At 43.0% G+C, this 24,709-nt stretch overlaps 2 long non-coding RNA genes across 2 annotated transcripts in view; both read right to left on the reverse strand.

Moving 5' to 3' along the window:
• Positions 1–23,646, reverse strand: part of LOC142459320 (uncharacterized) — a 58,083-nt gene extending 34,437 nt beyond the window's left edge. The window contains exons 1-2 of the long non-coding RNA XR_012786460.1: positions 23,509–23,646; positions 23,172–23,215 (exon numbers count right to left, since the gene is read on the reverse strand). This is a non-coding gene — a long non-coding RNA (uncharacterized LOC142459320). The remainder of the gene's footprint in view (positions 1–23,171; positions 23,216–23,508) is intronic.
• LOC142459321 (uncharacterized) lies at positions 1,902–22,536 on the reverse strand. Its single transcript, XR_012786461.1, has 3 exons — positions 22,201–22,536; positions 5,204–5,467; positions 1,902–4,837 (listed from the first exon to the last, which is right to left on the reverse strand). It is a non-coding gene; the product is annotated as an uncharacterized LOC142459321 (long non-coding RNA).
• Positions 23,647–24,709: the final 1,063 nt, after the last annotated feature.

Raw genomic sequence — 24,709 nt, forward strand, 5'->3', positions numbered from 1 at the left:
GCCACACAAAAGGTCACAGAAGCTACATCTAGGCTTGAGGAGGCTGAGAACCGTATCAGTGAACTGAGGACACTCAAACCGAACGAAGCAAGCAAGAAAAACAATCAGATGGGAAAATTAACGAAACAGAAGACAGCCTGAGATCAATGACAGATGCTATGAAGAGGAATAATGTTCGAATAATCGGTCTACCGGAACACAACATAACACAAAAATGGACAGCAAAGATAGCAAAGGAATTTCTGGAAGAAGATTTTCCCAACCTAGCAAAGGAGAATCAGACTTTCATACAGGAAGCAGAGAGGACGCCGGCTAAGGTAAACACCAAGAGCAACACGCCAAGACATATAATAGTAAAAATATCCAACTTAGAGGAAAAAGAGAAAATTTATGAGCAGCAAGAGAAAGGAAGACAGTCACATACAAAGGAGCGCAGGTAAGAATATGCTCAGACTTATCAGCAGAAACCATGAAGGAGGAGAGAATGGAGCAACATCTTCCAAAAACTGAAAGATAAAAATGCCTCACCCAGAATCCTACACCCTGCCAAGTTATCCATTAAGATAGAGGGTAAGGGTCTTCCAGGACAAGGAAGAACTCAAAAATATGCTTCAAGTCACCCGACCCTGCAGAAGATACTGGCGGACTCACTATGGCCAGAAGATCAAGCTCCAACTAGAACCATCGGGAGGCCACCATATATCCCATCTCCATCTAGAAGTTAACATGCCAGCAACAAGTACCAGGACAACAGGGTCTCAGATGGAAAAGAGGACATGATAGAAACCCTCACTCAAACGCAGCACACTGATATGAAGGGAGATAGGTAAAGACCCAAAACACAAAACAGAGTATGGAAACTATGAAGCCAGAGATAGTAATAATCACTCTGAATACCAATGGGCTCAATTCGTACATTAAAAGTAAGAGGCTGGAGGACTGGATTAGAAAACATAACCCATCAATCTGCTTCCTGCAAGAGACCCACCTTAAGCTAGCAGACAAGCTGATGGTTCCCGGCTATCAAAAATATATAGCGTCTGGGGTCTTAAAGGCTTGAAGGCAAATAAGCGGCCATCTAGCTCAGAAGCAACAAAGCCCAAAGAGAAGAAGCACACGGCCTAAACGAATACAAGGTGTTGAATGGACCATGTAGCAGACACCAAGGAACAAAAACAATCATTGTGTGATCACCTTCCTCACATAATCACTGAAGACGAAAGTGTGCATAAGCAAGTGTGGTGAAGAAGGCTGATGGTGCCCGGCTACTGAGAGACATAGTGTCTGGGGACTTAAAGGCTTGAAAGCAAACAAGCGGCCATCTAGCCCAGAAGCAACCAAGCTCACACGGAAGCAGCACACCAACATATAGGTGATCATGAAGGGCAGAGGAGACCAGGTCTCCAACAACAAAGGTGGGGTGGTGGTGAGAATCATATCACCGTGAAAGAGGGGGAGTACATGATGGGGACCCAATGCCCAACTGTAGACAGCTGGACATCCCATCCCTTCCAGAGGGGTAGTGGGGAGGAGATGAGTCACTCAGGGTTCAGTGTAGCAACAATGAAACTAAAAACCTTCCTCTAGTTCCTGAACGCTTCCTCCCCTCCCAATTATCATGACCCCAATTTTACCTAGCGGGCCTGGTTATACCAGAAGATGTACAGCGGTGCAGTAGGGATCTGGAAACACAGGGAATCTAGGACAGACAAACCCCTCAACACCAGCGGTGGGAGTGGCGACACCAGGAGGGAAGGGGGTGTAGAAAGGGAGAACCGATCTCGGAGACCTATGTGTAACCTCCTCTCTTGGAGATGGGCAATGGGGAGGTGGGTAAGGGGAAGACGCCGGGGAGTGTAAGATAAGATATAATAATTATTTATAAACTATCAAGGGACCAGGGGTGGCATCGGGGAGGGAGGGGGACAGGGGCAAAAAAGGGAAACCGAGCTGATTCCAGGAACCCAAGTGGAAGGTGAATTATGAGAATGACGAGTGCAACGAATGTGTAAGGGTGCTTTGCTCAATTGATGTATGTACAGATTGTGATAAGAGCCTTATGAGCCCCAATAAAAAGATTGAAAAAATAAAATAAAATGTTAAAAAAATATTCACTGACTTAATGTTTACAGTGTTGTAAAATATATATGTATATATGCATATATATCATAATGAATTCTTATGTTCTTTCCCCCTCCCACATTCATTGTTTGCTCCCAAAATTTCCTCACCCTTGCTACTCCTCTACTCCCCTAGGGCCCTATAGACCATTGCATCAGTTATTGTCTCTAGGGATCCTGTCTGTGCGTTACAACTTTGGAAACCCAATAGAAACAACCAAAACCAAAACTAAAATAAAGCTGCAAGAAGAAAATAATAATAATATAAAGATAAAAATGAAAATAAAGAATGAGAAAGGAAAGACTACCATCAATATTTTAAAGTTCAGCAAAAAAAATACTGTTATGGAACAAGTGGGAAATACTTTACCTTAGAGCAAGTACAGGTTGGATCGAGAGGTAGGTCAACTGACCAATTGTCATATTATGCCATGGTCTGATCCACTGTGATCAAGTTCACAATCATCTCTGTCTGATGGTAAACCTTTTCAAGGGGATGTACCAGAGGTTTAATATGACTAGATATTCTTCAGATGGATTTTGAGTTCTCACTGTTCACCTACCCTTCGACAAGATGGATGTTCATCATTTGAGCTCTGGGACTTTTTCCTTCATTACATTTGAATTTAATTGTCACTATCTTTGGATCCCACATGCTGGTGTGCTTCTTCATTGTGGACTTCCTTGACACCTGACTTAGATGGCTGCTTCTTTGAAGACAAGCCTTTTAGACCCCAGATAATTGATAGCCTGGCACCATCTGCTTTTTTCACCCCACTTTGCTGTAATGCCCTTATCTTCATTCATTTTTCAATGAAGGTAAGTATTGAACAGAGCCATGTTAAGATCTTGTACCCAGAATATGATCACCTAGAGGATGGATCTAGCTAAATCTTGTCATAAACCATGGGCACCTCTACCTAGTGCCTGGAAAGTGAACATGTGAAACTCCACAACTGTGTTACTCTGGGTTGACTAGGGAAAAAATTCATAGACATTCATATGTGTACAAGAGAGAACTTTATATCAAAGAGCAATTGTACATTAAGAAAGCATACCTGCCCAGTCCAGTTGAAGTCACTAAGTCTGAAATTAGCCCATATATCCAATACCAGACTATAAATTCTTTTCAGACTCACACAACATATACAATGATGTCGAATGCAGGAAGACCACATGCCAGTGAGTGGAAATTCTTTTGGATCCAGTGGAGGCGGAAACATCTCAATGCTGTCAAGGGTCTCCACGTGGCTCCTTCAGCTCCAGGGCTCTAGTGTCGCTTCATGTGTCTTGTTCACAGGAATGTCTCACAGGGCATGAGGTTGTGTCCCGCCTCCAGGGAACTATTTATCTCCTCAATGCCTCCAAATGAGGTCATCAAACTGCACCCGCACTGACAGACTAAACTCCACCCCTTCATTCTTAAGTCTCAAATTGACAACAGATTATGCAACTACCACAGCAACCAAGGAGGCAGATGAAGAGGAGGACAGGAAAAGAGAAGTAGGTGCCTTCTCTGTTTTATACTCTACTTAAATTTGTATCTTTATGTTATTATTATTTTTCTTTATGTTTCTTTTTTGGGTTTTTAATTGTTTTTGCTATTGTCTCCCTGTTTGGAAGCAAAAAAGAAGTGGATGCATGGAGACAATAACTGAGGCAATGGTTTATATGGAAGGGGGAGGGGAATTAGGGAGTAATTAGTGGATCTGTGAGGCACGAGTGAGCATTAAGCTTATTTGACAATGGATATACAACTCTTTTCTAGAAGTGTTTTAAGTATGGAAATCTGAATGTTATATCAGGAACATTACAAAAGAAAGGGGGGGGGACTTGATCTATGGTTACCATGTGTGAAGGAGGAAGAGTTTTTGCTTAGGGGATAGTGAATTAATTTTAATGGTGGTGGAAAAATATGCAGGGTGATTAAAATAATGGTTGTACAACATGAAAAGAATACTCAGTGGCACTGAATTACACATGCAGAAGTTGTTGAACTGGTGAAAGTTTTGTTACATACATTTTTGCAAGTATGTGAAATATATTACATGAATAATGATTATGGAGGGGAAAATTGTTCCATAATTGACTGTGGTAGAGATTGTACAACTCTTCTTGATATGATTGAGGTATTGAATTATACGATAACTTGAAAAGTGCCAATAAAAGTGATTTGTTTTGTTTTGAAGAGAAGCAAATTCTCAGAAATGTTCATCATTTTACCTCCCACTTTAACCCTACAGCCTGCACATTTCATGGGGTACCCTTGTACTAAGGGTAGAACTGGGCTGCCCAGAGAGAAAGTGAAACATTCCAAGAAAAATAGTATCCCCAGGAATTCCCTTCGTTATGGCTCACACCTCAGGCCAACTGTCTGCATTTCTACAAATCTACACATGGTTTTCAGGAAGAAATTGTTTGTCCATAGTGAGTGCAAATGATGAAGGGTAGAGATTGACCTCACAGAACAAAGGTCAGAAAAATTCCCTCTAGAGGCCATTACTCAGCTGCTCCTACTCAGAACCATCCTCCTTCTGCTTCCACATGCACAGCACACGTGAATCACCTAGAGTAAAATATGGTAACAGAGCTCCAAGTCACAAATGAAAGTCAGACTTCTTAGGTCTTCATCCTTACCATGTTGATCATAGATGCCTGTGGAGGTAACACCCTTCTGGATTCTTCCTGGTGACATGAATGTCCTACCCTGTAAGCACCTTCATGTCAAAAACAATGATTTTCATCTTAGAATGGTTTTAAATTATATCCCCCCCTTTATTCCTAGGTGTGATTGTTCAGGTAGAGCTGCTACAGACCAGTCATGAGTTGGGAAAGCTATGTGCAATGTCTCAAAGTGCTATGTCTAACTTTCAGGTCTGCAGATATCAAGTTTCTAGATCTATCAGGTTCTGGGAAACACAACCTGTGTTAGGTGGCAAAGAAGTCTTGTGATGAGAGTCTTAGCAACAACTCAGTTTTCACATATTGATACATTGAAACCACAACAGCTCAACCAGCTGGGTGTACTTTAACTGAACAATCTGAAACCTGAGGACAATGACATGTAAATGTAGGAAACTTACCAGGAGACACAGTGAAGGCTAAATGGTCAAACATCTCAAGCATCACAACACTAACTGGGCAGCAGAGGGAGCTCAGGGTACATGGGACACAATCTTTGCCACAGGAGCAGGTGCAGGGGATGCCAAGTTTGTTTCCTCTTGTGTCTGGAGTTTCTCAGTTCACCCACGTGGAGTACCTCTTCAAGGACACTTCAGCAACTACAGTTCTCATGTCTCTTATTTTCCTGAAGGGAAGATCCTAAAAATTAAAATTCCTTGTTCTTCCTGAGAAGACAGGGGAGAAAGAAATCACACTTGGGACAAGTTGAAATCAATCCCAGAAGGACCGATAATCTCTCTAGGCTGTTAAAATCTGACCTCCATGTGCTTCTCTCAACACAATCAGTTACTCTCCATCCTAATTCTTTTTTACCAGTTACTGTAGGTTGAAACTATATGTGTGTGAATCCCAGCCCAAATATCTCCTGTGAAGAGAAAACAAAAGCAAACCTGATTTTACCATTTCTGAAATAATTGACAGTTGCATGTATTTTTGAAACTTGGAGAAACTGACATTTTGAGATTCTTAATAAAGCATCAAAATGTCTCATAGTCATTAGAAATCATATAATGGCGCTTGCCCCAATCCCAACTATGTGGACTCTCCCCCTTCCCTTCCCCCCACCCCTACCTAAAGAAGGCAATTCAGAGAACAGAACTGAAGCTGAAGCTTGGGGACATGTGCATCTGTGATTAGAGCACACGGGAGAAGCGAAGAGGGTAGGAGTGTGAGAAGAACACATCCTGACCCACTAATCCCCAAGGACGATATTACTGCTCATAGCAGATAAGGCACAGTGAGGATCATAGGGCCAGTCACACCACAAGACATGATGTCCCTAACTGAACCATATCACTATGGGGGACAACACTGGAGACTCAGGGTGGGACTTGTGTCTGATCAGACCCCATCACATTGGGGCAAAATACTAAGGGCATGCAACAGCAAGGGAAGCAAAGCAATGAAGTCCCCGAGGAATGCCAAAATTAGATGTTGGGGACAGTGTGACACAGCACCCCTTCAGACTCGACTTGAAAGCATTCCTAAAAGTCAAAAACCAGCCTGCAACGATTTATATGCATTTCTTGTTTTGTCACTGGCTATCTTTTTGTTGTTATTTCTGTTTGTTCGGTTGGTTTTGTCTTCCTCTGTTGTTTTGTTTGGCTTTGCCTTGTTTTTGTTCTTAATAATGTCTCTGCATGTCGATCTAGATAGAAGACTGGATAAACAATTCAGAGAAGGAAAAACAGGACCAGTGGTCCCGGGGGGACATGGGAGAAGGAGAGGTGGGAGAATAGAAGGTGGGGGTGAGGGGATCAACCAACCCAAGGTCAAGTTAACAACAAATGAACTAAAATCGTTGGAGAGAAAGCATAGGATGCCTAGTGGGGATTAATCGAGGGCAAAGTCAGAGCGAGGAATTACTGAAACTCAAATTAAGACTGAACATGTTAGTGGGGCAAGAGGAAAGTAAAAGGAAATGGAGGAAAAATTAGAAAGCAAAGGGCATTTACAGAGGTCTAAATATAGGCATATACCTATGTAAATATATTTATATGTAATGGCAGGGAAATAGATATGTTAGGTATTAAGGTTGAAGATGGAAACTGGACCTCAACTCAAGTACTCCCCAAATGTAAGAACACTTTGTTCTAAAACCCTGCATTCTGTGATGCTCACTTTCCCAACACGATGGCGGTCGACAAATTGGGTGCATAAGCAAATGTGGTGAAGAAAGCTGATGGTTCATTGCTATCAAAAGATATAGTGGCTCTGGTCTTACTGGCTTGAAGATAAACAAACAGACATGTAGTTGAGAAGCAAAAATGGAAGAAGCACACCAGTCTGTGTGATCATGAAGTGTCCATGTGATCATGTATCAGGCATCAAAGACCCAGAACAAAAAAAAATTTTTTTAATCATATCCATGTGAATGAAGAAGTGTGTGCAGTGGAGACCCAAAGCCCATCTATAGACAATTGGAAATCCCCTTACATATGGGTCACAAGAAAGAGAAGAGTCAGTCAGAGTGAACTACAGCACCAATGAAACAGACAACTTTCCTCTAGTTCTTTAATGCTTCTCCCCCCACTATCATGACCTCAATTCTACCTTACAAATCTGACTAGACCAGAGCACGTACACTTCTACAGCTAAGATCTCACAACAAAAGGAATCCAGGACAGATAAAACCCTCAGGGCCAATAATGACAATAGAGATACCAAGAGGATAATGGGAAGATGGGAGTAGAAAGGGGGCATCAATCACAAGGACTGACATATAACTCCCTCCCAGTGGGACAAACAATGGAAAAATGGGTGAAGGGAGACAGTGGAAAATGTAAAATAAAAATTTATAATTTATCAAGGTTCATGAAGGAAGAAGAGTGGGAGAGGGAGGGGGGAAATGAGGAGCTGATATCAAGGGCTCAGGTAGAAAGCAAACACTTCCAACATGATGATGGCAGCATATGTACAAATGAGCTTGACAATGGACGAATGCATGGATGGTGATATGAGCCATAAGTGCCCCCAATAAAAGTATTTAATAAAAAAGAAAGCATTAGTATTGTAAAGCATAATACCTAGATTTGGAGAACAAAATCAACTCCTTAACCATGGGAGACTTCCTCTAGTTTTAGGAAGATGCCCTGGAAACGTCCTGATGTGTTATGCAAATTCACGAACAGCATTGGCTTCTCTGGGAGATGTAGAGATCTTCAGCATTTAAAGAACATCTAAGTGTAACTTGATACCTTAAAATTCTTGGTGTGCAAAAGATTTGTGAAGGGAAGGCAAGCTTGATTAAGGCAAGACAAACCTGCAGGGAAGGAGCAAAACTCAGGAGCCACTGTCATATTCAGCTCTAGTGGACAATTAGGGAAGGTCTAGAAGGTGATGATGAGGGTTTTACTTTTAGCATATGAATTTCCTTTCCAAAAGATAATTTAAAACAGAATTAGACAAGGGAAGCTTGTGTCAGATTAGATATATATTTCTATGGGGAATATTTAACTGCATCAAGAAAAGAATAAGCACCACACAGAGGGGTGGGGAGGAGGTGGGCACATTTCAAGGAAGTGTCTCTAACTGTAGGTTGACATTTCCATTAAGTCAATTCTTTCTCATAACAACCCTATAGGATAGAATAGGACTGCCCTTCTAGGCTTCTGCGTCTGTAAACCTTCATGGGTGTGGAGAGCATTCTTTCCCCTGCACAGCCATTGGAGATTTAAAATGATTGACCTTGCATTTAGCAGCCCATCGCATAATGAACTCCACACGCAGAGCTCTCCAAGATATCTAGAACATCCTTAGCTACTCTTGGAGTGACTCTCTTAGAAGTCATTCAACATTACTTATGACTATATAGGCAAAAGGTATGCAAATAGACATCTCCCCTGCTGATGAAAACCATCCAAGTCCCAACTCTGAAGTTCTTGGAGAGGTGCTCCAACTCTGGAATTCCCAGGTGCCAACATTCAGGACTGAACACATCAAGTCACCATGGAATCTGTATTGAGCTCAATTTTCCTTTTTGGAATTTCAAATGGTGCTTTGATGCAGATAAAGTGTGTATGAGGGGGCGTGAGTGAGAGGCAGTGAATATGTTATGATTTTCATCATCAGGATGTCGGTGTGTTTACAGGTGTCCAGTGTGAGGTGGAGCTATGGAATCTGAGGGAGACTTTAGGCAGCCTGAGGCTTCTCTGAGACTCTCCCCTGCTGTCTCTGCATTCACTGTCTGTGTGTATAATACACAGAGGGTCTGCCTAGGCCCAGAGAATGGGCGGAAGTGGGTTTCATACATTAATAGTGTTGGTAGGAAAAGCCACATAGATTCTCTGAAGGGCCAATTTACCATCTCCAGAGACAATAGTAAGAATATACTATAACTTCAAATGGACAATCTGAAATTCGAGGACATAGCTCTGTAATTCTGTGCAAAAGACTCAACAGTGTGGTAGTTATATAATCTGGTGTAAATTTGGGACTTGAGAGGATAAAGAGGGAAGGGTTGGAGTCTGTCAATTGGGTCATAGCCAATGACGCCTATGTGTGGGCATCTCGATCTCCTGAGAATTCTGGGAAATCCCATATTCCATCTTTGAGGGGAAGACACTCTTTCTAATCCCTGGGATACACCCTACTGACAAGGGTGACCCCCTGTGAGACATCCCTGAGTAGAAGCCATGTGGATCTACCTCATGAAGCCCTGGGTGCTGGAGAATCCATGTAGAGCCCCCGTCAGCACTGAGAAACTTACAATGCCACTCGATCCAAAGACTTTCTGCCCACTTTCCTGTGATCATCTTGCATTCTGGATCATTGCATGTACTTCATAAGTCTGAAGAGGAATTTATACATTGGTATCCGACATATGTGCAAATTATGGACTTATGGGCTTGGACCTAACTGGGGTTGAGATGCTTTCTTAATGTACAATTGCCCTTTATATTAAATCTCTTATACACAATATGCGTGTGTCTATGGATTTGTTTCTCTAATCTACCCAGACCAACGCATACAGTTAGGGGAAGTCAGAGTTAACCAAGACACGAATGTACTCTAGTGGAAGAGGTTAGGCTGCAGGGGCCCTCAGGACCCAGAGCACAGGTCTCAGACCGAGGAGCAGGTGCAGATGGAGCTTCACCACTGGCTTCCTGTTGTGTCTGGGGATTCTTCTCCTTCTCGGTATCCCTCAGGGAATCAGTGCATCTCCTCACATCTTTCTCAAACACTCACCCAATCTCCCTGTGACGATAGGATGATTTTGAACTTAGTTTCTGTTTCGTTTTCCCCTTGAATCGCGCCACATTTCCCATATAATTGGTAATTCCTGCATCTAGGATGAATTCTGTTCACATCATCTGCTTCATCAAGCTCTTTATGCCTTGCATTCAATACCCCTCCTGTATTCCCTCCTTCCCTGGGACAACAGTCCCTGCTGTGCAAAGGATCTCATTTTATTAGCTTGTGTGTATATATATTTTTCCAGACAACATATTACAAGAACTTATCACCAGTAGCCCAATCCTATATCAAGTCGCCTGTCTCCATTCATCCAATCGGAGACTTTCTTCTCTGAGTTCATTCATTTTATTAATTCACAGCTCCTGTCTGCCCTTGTCCACCACAGACTGATTTTAGAGTCCGTTTTTTTTTTCTCCAAAGGCTGTTTGTTTAATTCAGTACTTGTGAATATTGATACAAGAGTGGGAAAAGGGAGACAAGACACATTTTATGCTTAGTCTCAAGGTACCTCCACAGAACTCACCTCCCTTCGTGCCCTATGTCCCCTTGTGCATGGGCTATACACGTCCTATTCTGCACAGGGCACCCACAGGTTTCCCTTCAAGTTCTGTGGGTGGCTATGCCTCCACATATTATTGAGAGCAGAATATCCTTCTCTAGAGACATGACCAGGAACTGATTTTCCCTCAATTAGCAGTGTGACTGCTGTAGTTACGATCGTGTATTTCTGAGTCGGACACACAGAGGGAAAGGTTGTGGGAACCCAGACACAAACACCAATACAGGGATATGGCTGGGCTCAGGGGTCACTGAAAGCCCACATATAAAAGGGGCCCTCAGGGGAGAAATGTAGAGGAGCCTAAGAAGGATTAGTTAAATTAGGTACCTATTTCCTCTACCTGCAGAGAAAATGTCCCTACCACAGACCTCCACATTCTTGTAGCTCAGTGTATGTTCTTGTATGCACTTTATGTCTGTGTGTTTTGTGTGTGCTAGCACATTGCCTTAAGATGTTATACAATGTGACAGAACTTGTAGTCTGTTCTGCATTTATTTTATTATTATAATTCTAGTATATTTTAGTGTGTCTTTGTGGTTTTTCTTAAGTAAATGCATGTGTATTTATTAATCTGAGGGTATTATATGAAGATTTGTTAGTTGTAGTAGATGTGCTAATTTGTTCACAATATGCATGTGTATGTTAATATGACTGTTAGAATACAAATGTCATTTTGTGAGTTTCCTGCTAGTGTGTGTTCACTCCAACTCATCTGGGCTCTTCATCAAACTTTATGAGCTCGCATCTCCTTGAATAATCTACTGAGTGTTAAGAAATGACTTAGGCTGGGGGAATCCATTAGAGGCCCATAGTAATATGCACAGCAGAGTGTGCTAATCAGTGAAACTTCTTTTTGAAGTGGACAATAAGAGACAGAGGGACATGAACAGCAAATCCTAGAGGTGAGCTGGTCAATGCAGAGACAGCCTTAACTAGGAAACAGGCCAAGGGGGATGCTTATTTTCTCCTCTCTGCAGCTCTTGTGTTTACAGATGGCAATGATAAAGCCTTTGTAAAAGGATGCATGCTATACTCAAAGAATGCCTAGTTGTAGGTAAATGGGTAATGCCAAGAGCCAAGGTGACGGCTGAAGCTTGAAGGTAAATGAGATGGATCAAGGAAAGAGATAACTTATCTTCCGTCATCTTTGCCCAGAGCATGAGGTTCAAGCTCTTTAAATAATGTTCAACTGATGACAAACAACACAAACTGTTGGAAAGGGCTTATTCACTTGTATTCTAGGATGTCCCATCCATAGACTTGGGCTTCTAGGAAGAGGGTGGATAGCTAGTGTGTGGGCATGAGCTTGTAAAACATGCTCCACCAGGAGGCTGAAGGGGTAGGAAGACAAAATGAGTGTGGAGGGAAGAGGCTGTGCTGCGATCAAGTGGGGAGGCATTAGCCTGAGTGGCTACTTGGATATCATTACCATTGGCCTTTTGCAAGCACCAGTGAGTTTCTAAGGCAAGGAGGTGTGAAGTGGCAGTTATCTGACAGAGGTGTAGGTTAGTGCCCCTATAAAACTAATCTGCAAATCAGCCTACTAGAGAAATACACATTTCATAAAATTTCTCCTACCCACTCATCATGCATATGTGGAATATAAGGCTCACCATTCCCCTATGTTATAAGTCCAGGTTCCAATTTCAGAGCTCTGGGGCAGGCAGGTTGAAGAACAAGGTTGGATTCTAGGACCCTTGTTGAAGGCCATAAAGACTCAGCCTTGAAACGGCTGAGAAGTCTCAAGACCTATGTGTCACTGTTTGCTGATTTCTTCTGTGAGTTTACATTTAGAACAGACTGTTAAGAACAAGAACGTGTGCAAGCTCTGGGAAAATAGGTCACAAGAGTTGCTATGTGTATCAAATATGCTTGCTTAACAATGAGATAATTAACCCCAGGTTGTTTCTGCATGGTTAAAAGGAGTATGAAAAATAAACGCGAGGCTTCAGTATTCACTATTGCCCTCCCAATAAATTCTGTCTCACTCCCTCTTTCAGGACTGTTCAACTCACTGGCTGGCTTGGACAAGAGTGGCGCCCAAACCAGGGACACTGAAAACGGGGGACAAAGTGAAGGACACCGTGGATTACAAAGGTGTACACAAAGAGATTGGTGGTGACGTGAGTAGCTATTGGGAGAAAAATGGGGCAAGGAAATAGCAAACAGATTTTTGTAAATATTTTTCAAGATATGTTAAAAGCTAGAGGAGCAAAAGTAAGCTACCAAAGAATAGAGAAGTTTTTAGATTTTGTGGTTAAGGTATGTCCTTGGTTTCCTGAGGAAGGGACTGTAAATATTGAAACTTGGCAAAAAGTAGGGAAATGGTTAAAAGATCACTACACCACTAATGGACATAGAAGGTTCCCATAGACACGTTTAGCTTATGGGATTTAGTTAGGGATAGCCTGTACCATAGGCATGAGGGACTCCAGCCTGAACACCAATTTGCATGCTCAAACAAAAGTGAAAGTAAACTTCCTTCTGCGCCTCTGCCTCTTCCTCAACCACTGAAGTCACTGAAAAGTTAACTGGAGGGCTTTGAAAGCAAGGATGAGGAACCCCTTGACCCAGGCGATGTGGAGCCCTTAGAGGACAAGGTGGCACATTATCATGATGAGGATTTGGGTATTTTCGCTGCCTCCGAGGCACTTCAACCTGAGAATCAAAACCTGGTGCAAGATACTCAGAAGTCCTGCCCAGATTAAACAAAGGTGGTAGGCTGGGAGGAAGCTTATGCATCATTAGCAGCAAAGATGAGGGAAATGCAAGTCAAGTTAATAGAAAAGCAGTCTGAGATAGAGTCCCATGAATGGGTGCCAAAACTTACTGGGGCCAAGGTATTTCAGAGGCTTCAGAGTGCATTCAGTGAAAGGAATCCTTTTCTAGAAGACTTGCCAGTTGCAGCACTGGTTGTGACTGGGGCTCCAGGAAAGGATCTATGCTTAGTGCTGCCGCACATGCAGCAAAACAAGGAGAGGATATAGGGGAGTTCAGTATGCAGTTCCCTGTAACTGAGTGACAGGATGCCCAGGGTAATCTGATGAGAGATCATACTCCTATTCCTTTCAAACAGCTAAAAGAATTCAAGGTTGCTTGTGACCAATATGTCCCGAGTACCCTTTTACTCAATCTTTATTAGATACACTTTCCATCGCGGTACTTGCCCTCACAGAATGGAAACAATTGGCTTTTGAAAATGCCAGGCAGTGCTGAGACCTTTTAGAAAAAAGGGCAACATGTCCGAATATATCAGACTATGCTCGGACATTGGACCTTTCTTTACTCAGGGGCTTGCGACAGCAGCTGCTTTGTAAGGAAAAACAGTAAAGGAGGGTTAATAATACTATGGAACTTATGGGAGCCCTGCAGGCTGGGCTCCCTTCCCCCTCTGCTATTCCAGCCAATACATATGAGATCATTTTAGATTTAAAAGATTGTTTTTATACCATGCCCTTGGATCCAAATGATTGTAAAAGATTTGCCTTTAACGTCCCTTCCACCAACTTCAAAGAGCCTATGAAGAGATCTCATTGGCTTGTTTTGCCTCAAGGCTTGGCCCCGAACCGGTATTAATATGGGGACGAGGGCATGTTTGTATTTTTACGCAGGATGCTGATGGAGCACGGTGGCTGCCTGAAGAGTTGGTGCGGTTTGCAAACCATGCGGATGGTAATTTGCCTCGGTGTGTTTCTGAGGACATTGCTCAGTGAGCAGTATAGGCTTCTGTTCCTGATTTACCCTTCTTACATCCTCCTGTCTGGGAAGGTCCGGAAATCAAGGTGTGAGTTAATGACTCATGCCCTCCCTGTACAAAGTGAAGGAAATGTAATCTCACCCACTCCGCAGTCTTTTTCCCCTTGTGGACTAGAGACTCAAAAGAATAAAAGCATATTGTAGAGATTGTGTCTCACGGACAAGCCCATCAGGTATAATATCTCAAAGGAATTATATATCATAGCTTGGTCTCGCAACCAGGACAATACTAAAAAAAAACACTGCTGAATGGGAAAGGGGGCTGTCTGTAGGACTTTGGTGGTCAGACTCGGGTTTTCCACAAATTCAATGGTGGAAAATAGGGGCTGCTTTAGTGGACACGAAGCTTATGGGCCCTTCCTCCAGACCGCAGGGAAACGTTACTGCCTGCGTACCATCGCCTTATGTACTTTTGGCAGGGAATATTACTATAGATCATGATGATTCTAAGTTTAACATGTCTTGTAATAATTGTAATTTGTCTACTTTTATTACCTGGTCCCCTGAAGATATTATCATCGCCATTTTGTATCAATCTTCTTTTGTTATGCTACCAGTGAATATTACTGGGGCTTGGTGTTCAGAAAGAGGGTTACAGGTATTAGAAGAGATTGAAAAGCATTAACCAGACCCATGTGCTTTGTAGGTTTGCTTATAGCAAGTATTTTACATATACTAAGTTTAGGTGCTACTGCTACTACTGCAGCAATTGTACTTTCACAAATCATACAAACTGCCCACTGTGTAAATGAATTATCCAAAAATGTGACTACTGTGTTGGGAACTCAAGAAGATATAGACAGGAAGTTAGAACAAAAAGTAAATGCTCTTTATGACATGGTCATGTATTTAGGAGATGAGGTGCAAGGGCTTAAGGCCAGGTCTAGTCTACAGTGCCATGCTGTACGTACATGGATCTGTGTTACACCTAAATAGTACAATAACAGTCAGTATAGCTGGATTAAAGTGAAGAACCATCTTCAAGGTATATAGCACAATACTAATGAGTCTTTAGATTTATTACAACTCCATCAAAAAATATTAGCCATAAAATATGCTAAGTCTCTTGATTTTGATGCCGCTAAACTTGCTGAGGATTGGCTCCAGCACATTTGAGTTGCTTTCCCTTCATTAGGAAATCTCAGAGGCCTACCTCACATGCTTATGTCTCTAGTCAGAGCGGGAGTGTGTGTATTGTTGATCTCATGCATACTCCCTATGATACTGCACAGGGTTATGGTTGAATTATTGGACTTAAGAACAAAGCTTCATGAAGTACACCTGTGCACTTTGCCCCCTCCCCAAACAGGGGTGTAAGACGGAGGCTGGTTAGTCAGAGATGCGTAAGATGGAGTCTGAGTTTCCCAAACTAAGACGGGTCATAGTCACCAACAGGACTGTGACTGATGACAGGTAAGGGTGATTTGAGGACTCCACAACCTAAGACAGGCACAGTCAGTTGCCAACATTTTGAGTAAAGACACCTTCAGTAAATAGAAAAGGGGGAGATGTTGAAGACCATTAAGACTCAGCCTTGAAAGGACAGAATTCTCATGACCTATGTATCATTGTGTGCTGATTTCTTCTGCGACTTTATGTTTAGAATAGACACTTAAAAACAAGAACAAGGAAGTATGCAAATGTATCAAATGTAGTTGCTTAACAATGAGATAATTAACCCCGGTTGTATCTGCATGGATAAAAAAAATATGTAAAATAAACTCCAGGCTTCAGTATTCCCTGTTGCCCTCCCAATACTTTTTGTCTCTCCTTTTTCCTTAATCATCACTCCCCCTTTCAGGACTGTTTGACTAGTCGGCTGGCTCTGACAGCCTCTCATTTATCAAAATTCTTAATCTAAAGCTTGAGTAAATTTTAACTCCTTCCAGAAAATTGGTTAGCTTATGGAAAAAAGACCAAACAAAAACCCTGAATACTGAAAATAATAGTCAAGAGATCAATAGTTACACTGTATTAGCTAAATCTGCTGAACTATGCCTCTTTAGAGTATTGAAAGGAAAAGATATTACCTCGAGGACTCGGTTCACCTGACCAAAACATGCTATTGTCAATTGATTTCATGTGCATTTGAAAGATGGACAAAGGAAGGCTGAGGAACAATGAATGCATTAGAATTGTGGTTCTGGTCAAGAATATCTCACTTACCATGGACAGGCAAAGGACAAACAAGTCTGTCTTGGAAGAAGTAATGACAGAGTGCTACTTAGAGGTAAGGATGGTGAGAGTTCATATTATATACTTTGGACATATTATCAGAAAACATCATTCCTTGAAAAGGATACTCTGTTTGCAAAAGACGAAGGGCAGTGAAAAACATGAATCCCTCTACTAAATGGATTAACAAAGTGACTGCGACAATTTGTTCACCCTCACATCACGGCCCACCAAACCCCAAGCATGATATTCTTGCTCGAATTGGCCAATGCACAGAGAGGACCATAGGCCCAGCCACACCACAAGACACAACATCCCTCAATGACCCATAGCACTATGAGGGACAACACTAGTGGCACAGTGTGGGAAATGTGCTCGATCTGACTCCACCACACTGGGGCAAAATGCTAAGGGCATGCAACAGAGCAGCAAGGGGAGCAAAGCAATGAAGTGCCCGGGAAATAAAAAAATAGAGTGTGTGGCCAAGGCATGGTACCACATCAAACTCAACCGATAGTAAAATACTCTTAATGGTCAAAAAACAAACCTGGGACGATTTCTAGTCTTTTCTCTTTTTCTCCAATAGTTGTTTTTTGTTTGTTTTGCTCTGTCTTGTGTTTGTGCTTACTATTGTCTTTGCATGTCTATCTAGATAAGATAGGCAAGATAAACACACCAGAGGAGAAAACAATGGGGCTGATGGTTCTGGGGGGGATACAGGAGACGGGGAAGCGGGGGGAAAGGAAGTGGTTGTTAACCTGGGGTCAAGGACACAAGTAATCTAAAATCCTAAAATCGATGTCGAAGATACTCTGGGATGCCTGGTAGGGCGTGATCAAGGGCAATGTAATGAGAGGAATTACTGAAAACTGATGAATGCCAAACATGATAGTGGGACAAGAGGAAAGTAAAAGGAAATAGAGGAAAGTACTAGGAGACAAAGGGCATTTATAAATTTCTAAATACAGTCATTTGCATATTTAAATATATATGATGAAATGGAAATAAATCTATGTACATATATTTAAATGTTAAGTATTAAGGTAGCAGACGGACATTGGACCTCTATTCCAGTACTCCCTCAATGAAAGGAGACTTTGCTCTAATAACCTGGCATTCTGTGATGCTCAGCTTCCTGACACAATCAATTAAGACAAAATGGTGCAGAAAGTTGATGCTGTCTGCCTATCAAAATAATAGCATCTGGGGTCCTAAAGGTCATCTAGCTGAGAAGCAACAAACTCCACATGGAAGAAGCACACAAACCCGTGTGATCATGAGGTATCAATAGGATCAGGGATCAGGCATCAGAGACACAAAACAAAAAATCCTATCAATGTCAAAGAGGGGGAGTATGGAATGAGACATACAGTCCATCTGTAGGCAAGTGGACACCCCCTTACAGAAGGGTATTTTATAAACTAAACCAGGACACTTGTAAATATATATACATATATATGTATATATATTTATGTGCTGTATACATCTATTATATATATTATATATAATCATGATATATAAAATCATTCTATATAATATATATAATCATTATATATTATTATGTATTATATATAATGATAGACATATAAAGCACAAAAGAATATAGCAGCTAATTAGTCCACACAGCTGTACAAAGTGCTCAGTTCATCTCACTTCCATGAAACATTTAATATACTGGAAATCCTTCAACTCATGAGAGCCCCTGGGTCCAAGGTCAAGGAAGCAGACAGGTGAGTCTTATGTAGGGCAATGCAGGTAGTGTGGACACAGGAAGCAAACAGAAGGTCAGGTCATCAACAGTCAGCAAGACAATAGGATCCAACAGTCCCAAGCTCAAGTGATGTATAAACCAGCAACATGATGAACCACTTCTCGAAGGAATCTCAAGTTCTAGCGACATGATCCACAGGTTGGCAGTCCCACTGTTAGTGTAGCTCACAAGTTGGGGCAGAGAACTAGCAGGCACACCCTGATCTGATCAGAAGGGAGCAAGAGAGAGAGAGAGAGAGAGAGAGAGGCAGGATTTGCCTAGCCATTTATCTATTTGCCCTCCAATCAAACTGCAACATTATTAATACCATGTTCCTATTGCCCAAGTTGGCACAATAAACCAACCTATCAGAAAAGGTGAAAGGATGAGAAGAGCCAGTTAGGGTGCAGTATAGCACCAATGAAACATACAACTTTTCTCTACATCTTTAGTGCTCCCTCCCCCCCCACCCCCCCTCCCCGCCCCACTATCATGAACCCAAACCTACCATACAATTCTGGCTAGACTAGAGAAAGCACATGGTTACCGATAAGAGCTAGAAACACAGGGAATCAAGGGCAGATAAAACCCAGCAGGACCGGTAATCAGAGTAGCAATACCAGGGGGGTAAGTAGTAGGTGGGGGGTGAAGGAGGAAATAAACACAATGATCTACATATAACTCCTTCTCAGGAATGGACAACAGAAAAGGGGTGGAAGGGAGACATCGGTCAATATAAGACACGAAAAAGCAATAAAAACATAAATTATCATGGCTTCATGAGGGAGGAAAAAAACGAGGAGCTGATACCAAGGGCTCAAGTATAAAGAAAATTTTTAAAAACAATTGATAGCAACATGTACAAATGTGCTTAACACAATGGATGTATGCATGGATTGTAATACAAGCTGTATAAGCCCCTAATAAAATGAGTTAAAATAAATAAATTAATTAAATTTTTAAAAACATACATTCATCCTCAATTGTGAGGATGGCACAGGAGAGTGCAGTGCTTTGTTGTTGTGCAATGGGTCCCTGTGAAATCGAATTGACTCAATGACAGCTGACATAACAGTCTCAGAATCCACAAATATGCATCCAGCACAAACACAAAGACATTAGTGTGTGTTTACATAAGGTATTATTTCTCTCATTAAAAAAGGGAAGAGGTTTCTTCAGTTAATAAAATTGGAACAAACAAGGTGACAACGAAATCACTGAGGCATTCCTACCCCTCATTAATCCATTCTTTTGGTGAGCTGAAGGCAGTTCTCTAAGGGCCTCACAGCATGCCAGATGGCAGAGTATTTTCACAAACATGAGCTCTAGTCTAAGGGCAGCACAGTCACTAAGTTTTTGGTTTTTTTTACAAACCCTTGTGTGGAGGGCTGACTTTCAATAGATCGCAGCGAGGGAGCTGCTCTGCTATGTACAAAACCCCGACCCAGAAGCAGGTCGTCTACGAATGGTTTAGCACCAGGCTCCCCACGAACGTGCGGTACGTGACGGGCGAGGGGGCGGCCGCCTTTCCGGCCGCGACCCGTTTCCCGGGACGTGGGGCACTCTGTACCAGACCCCGGTTCCGAAGCACAGCGGGGGCAAGCGCGTGGCCGGCCGAGGCGGATGCGCTCGTGGCCCGCCTGCCGGCGGGGACGGCAGAGCACCAGCTATCCGAGGCCAACCGAGGCTCCGCGGCGCTGCCGTATCGTTCCTCCTGGGCGGGATTCTGACTTAGAGGCGTTCAGTCATAATCCCACAGATGGTAGCTTCGCCCCATTGGCTCCCCAGCCAAGCACATACACCAAAGTCACTAAGTTTTGAGTAGCTATTTGTCTTTCAAGGAAACTGTGAATCATGTAGTCCTGTACACTGAGGGTTCAGCTGGAAGATCAGAGATCTAGCAGAGCAAGAGACTGACAATAGTTAACTCACTGGATTTCAGTATGTTTAGAAGGTCTATAATCAATTGAATCAAAATAAAATGTCATGAGAAACTTCCAGCCTAACTGTATGATACATGAAAACTAAAAATTTTGGCAGAGTATTCACAAAAGATGAATAAACACTTTTTTTTTACTGTTTTGTTGTTTAAGTTCAACTTATTGGGTTCCAACATAACAATAGTTTTGAGAGAGTACTTAGTAACACCATCTATGAGACCAGAAGTAACCTGAGACCAATGTCAGATAATGATACTTTAAGAAAACTGTAGACCAGTGTTGATAAGGGATCTGAATGAAAAAGTTACATTAAAAGCAGGAAACTGAGACAGATAATATATTAAAATAAGTATGTATCATGATTAATTCTAATCATCCCAGAACTGAATTAACACAAGAAAATAAACACTCAGATATGTCTACTGATGGGGGGGAAAGTCAATTATCTAAATAGACACAGAATACATACTAAACAAAGTCAAAAGCTTTTCACGTTAAAAACAACTACAAATCTAACATGAAATGGGTCAAATCCAATATGCTAATACACATTCATGAAAAAAACTGCAAATTTCACATGTAGAAGAGGAAAAAATTCACACTACCTCAGAATCAGCATAAACATACGTGTCCATTTCCACCACTCATATTAAAAATTGTACTAGCTAGATTAATCAGAAAAAAAGAATTAATAAAAGGAAGAAAAACTTCCAGAAACAAATGAAAATTCCTTCTTCATCATAAATAGATGATTTCATATAAAAAGATGCCAAATAGGTGATAAATGCTATAGCTAGTAAATGTAAAAAAGTTGTAGGCTACATTTCAACACTCAAAAATAATTTGGTACTTAAATCCCTAGTGATTAACTGCTAATCTCCAACTCCCAAACTATTAACTCTTATATATTAAGATGCTGACCATCTTTCCAACACACCGATACCCTCCTAAAACACAAGAGGAGGAGGAGGTGATGCTGTTTGCTAGCGAATAGTGAGCTGGCCAGCCCGGCTGCAGGGCTAAAATGGGCACAAACAGGAATAGCGGATTTATATACGCACTTGGCAGGTAGCACACATATTTCCGAACAAGACTACTGGTCGACCTCCTTAGTGGTGATCCAAAAGGATACTACAAAAACGTGTGCATGGTACACACACATGCACATATGTACACACAAAAATCACGTAAGTAAAATAATAGAATTGAAAATAGACATTTTGTGAAACATTTTGAAACAATGATAAGATCTAAGAAACTAAAATGGAATCCAACTCAACTATTTAAAAGTTTGTGAGAACAGGAGGGAGAGCCTGGGGACCCCAGGGTTGGAGAGCGCCGACAGTGGGCCAGGGATCCAACTGGCATGCTGACACACAGTGCACAATGTGAGCATCTCCAACGTGTTTTCCTAATAGGATCTACCAGTCGACCACCTACGTAGTGTCTAGAAAAACAATTAAGTCCCCACTCAGTGGCTGGTATACCCACCTTGTCGGGCAGGGGGCAGCCTGGGAATCCAGATTAGGGGCCATCAGGGTGTGTGGAAGCTGCTCCAATCTCTCTCTTTCTCCTCCTTCCGCTCCTCTGTCCTCCCTCCTCTCTCCTCTAACCCAGCCCTTCTCTCTCCACCCCCATCTTACAGGAGAGATCAGATCAAATCATTCCAACATTGAAGGATTAAAAAGTGACATCACTATGAACACTTGGCCACCACAAGCCAGTTATCCCTGTGGTAACTTTTCCAGCAATTCCTGCTGAAAACCCAAAAGGTCAGAGGAATCTGGAGGTCCTGCTTTCACAGTCTATATTCCTGAAAATCAAGATCCTGCAAGCTTTAGCCCTTCTGCTCCAGGGGAGGTTTCTGTCCTCCCTCAGCTCACCTTAAGACACCTACATTACCTTTGCCAGGTGTACTGTCCCAGTCAAACAACCCACTTGACCCTGATAAGTCCATGGAGACTCTAGCTAAGGCTCAGAGGGAGCACTGTAAGAAATGCCAGTGCAGCAGCAGAGGCTTACTTTTGTGTATGTGCACAAGGTGCTCCATTAAGTCCTCTTGGACTTCAGCATCTCATTCAGGGCCATGGACATCGTGCACTCGTTGATCGACAACTGTGGGCTCATCGCCTACCAGGCATCTCAACTGGCACATTCCAAACTGCTCCACCATCAAAGCCTGGGACATCCTGGCAACTGTGCGCCTGCTGTTGCCCTGCAGGCAGGCTGGCCAGCTCTCGCTGCACTCTGGTAAAGTAAATTGTCCTTCAGCCTCACAACGTTCATAACCCAAGGGCCCATTTCAGGGTCACTTCCATTTTCATCCCCAAAATAGAAGTCAAGTACTTTAGCATTACTTTTTTTTTGTTTCTTTGTTTCAGTTTGTTTTTTTGATTCTTCTGTGCATAGTTTAGTTAGATTGCTTTTATGATGGAGAACTTTCTTTTTTTCTTTAACACTTTTTGGGGCACTGAATCCACATATCCCACAAATTCCCACAATTCCATAGTTCAGCCATCTTAAGCACTGCAAAATCATTACCACAATCGATTTCATATTGTCTATTTTCCCACCATGATTCAATGGCCTTTAAAAAGGCTTATTAGTCACTTTCAGTTCTAGTGTTCAGTCCCCTCAATCCTTCATTCTTAGTCCCCAACTCCGCCAGCCACCCACCCCGACCCCACCCAGACATCCTTACAAACCATCGCATGTTATTTCATCTCCAGATATCCACTCCTTCTGTGCTTCACAAACTGAACCCAACAGAAGCAATAAAGAATACCAAGGAAAGGAAATGGGAATGGTTTAAAAAACCATAGTAATATATAGATAGAATTCTAAACAAGGGGTTAAGAAAAAAAAGGGCCGCGACCAATATTTTAAAGCCAGGCAAGACGTTTCTGTCACGAACTCAGCAAGAAATCTTGTGCCTAGAACAGACTCTGATCGGGTCCAGAGGGAGGTCAGCAGAACAAGACTCCGGGGCTCACCTTTGAGCTGAGGAGGTGCAAGGAGTCTCGGGGAGCAGGCATCGCTGTGTGGAAGGAAACAAGGGAGGGGGGTTAGGAAACTCACAAAGCAACAAATCTGGGAACCCGGACCCCAAAACCCCAGCCGTGATCCCCTTTCTCCAACAGGGACTCCCACCATGAACCCCACCCAATCCGAAAGCGGGAAATAGGACTGGCCTTAGGGACACCCGCCCACCTCTCACCAAGAGAAGCGCTGGCAGGGTTCCTGGGGGAGAGAAAGGGCGCTTGCACCCTAGTCAGCTGGACTAAAATAGCCTCCGCCCACATACATGTCCCGGAGCCCAGAGCCTCCCACCTGGGAGCGCCGGCAACAGGGTGCTCAGGCTGTGGGCGCTTCTCTGGCACCCCAAGCAGAGTACCGACAGTGGAATCCTTGCAGTGAGTTGCAGTTCAGAATAAGACACCGCCACTTCCGGCCCTGTCTGGGCGTGAACCGGGGTGGGAGGAGCTGGCGGGGTCAGAGAGGGGTAGGGGTCTGCCTTCACTTCCTCTCAAGGCAGCTCTTTCCCCGCCCATTTCTGCTGAGATGCCAGCACAGGCGCCTGGTGAGGGGGTGGGCGGGGCCTGGCCGGCTTGGGGCGGGGCTTGGGGAGGAGCCAGAGAGGAGAGAGGCGGTCCACGCCAAAGGGCCCACACCTGTGGCTGAAACTCCAGCGGCAAAGACTCAGATAACAATGGCTGAGGCACCAGTAATTTGGCCCTTTGCAGAGGGAGTGCATGGGTGACATGGTTGAGATAGAACCATGTACATTGGGTGTGGATGTGCATCCTCCTAACAAACTGGAAACACCCAACCCCCCAACTCTGCCAAAGTGTTAATGGGGCTGAAGCAAGAACTGAGGGTCCCTGCTTAACATATGAGTTCAAACAGTTACCGTACCATGGGCTCAGAAGGTAAAGGGGGGCCTGGCCTCTATCACTTTCTGTTTATAAGGACAGGACTCCCTCATATGCAAATTATCTTCCAGGCACTAGGGTACAATTTCACCCTTGGGGTGGGAAAACTATCAGTTCTCTTCAGACAGGGCTGTGGGTCTCTTGGGAAACAGAGCTGTGGTCTAAAGATGCTATTGCTGTGTGTTCTGCTGTGCCTGGTGACAGTTCCCCAAGGTGAGAGATTCAGATATCCGACCTGGGTCTATGAAGATAGTTATGACTTCAAGTGACTGACATGGAATATTTTTTTTTAATTTGCAGGCGTCCTGTCCCAGGTGCAGCTTCAGGAGTCGGGTCCAGGATTGGTGAAGCCCTCCCAGAAGCTGTCCCTCTCCTGCATTGTCTCTGGTTTCTCCATAACAAGCAGTGGTTACTGTTGGAGCTGGATCCGCCAGACCTCGGGGAAGGGGCTGCAGTGGATGGGGTGCATAGATTATGGTGGTAATACAGGTTATAACCCGTCCTTCCAAAGCCGACTCTCCATCACCAGAGACACATCGAAGAATCAGTTCTCCCGGCAGCTGAGCTCCGTGACCGCTGAGGACACGGCTACGTATTAC

The sequence above is a fragment of the Tenrec ecaudatus genome, chromosome 10 (assembly GCF_050624435.1).
Source record: "Tenrec ecaudatus isolate mTenEca1 chromosome 10, mTenEca1.hap1, whole genome shotgun sequence".
Classification (NCBI taxonomy): domain Eukaryota; kingdom Metazoa; phylum Chordata; class Mammalia; order Afrosoricida; family Tenrecidae; genus Tenrec; species Tenrec ecaudatus.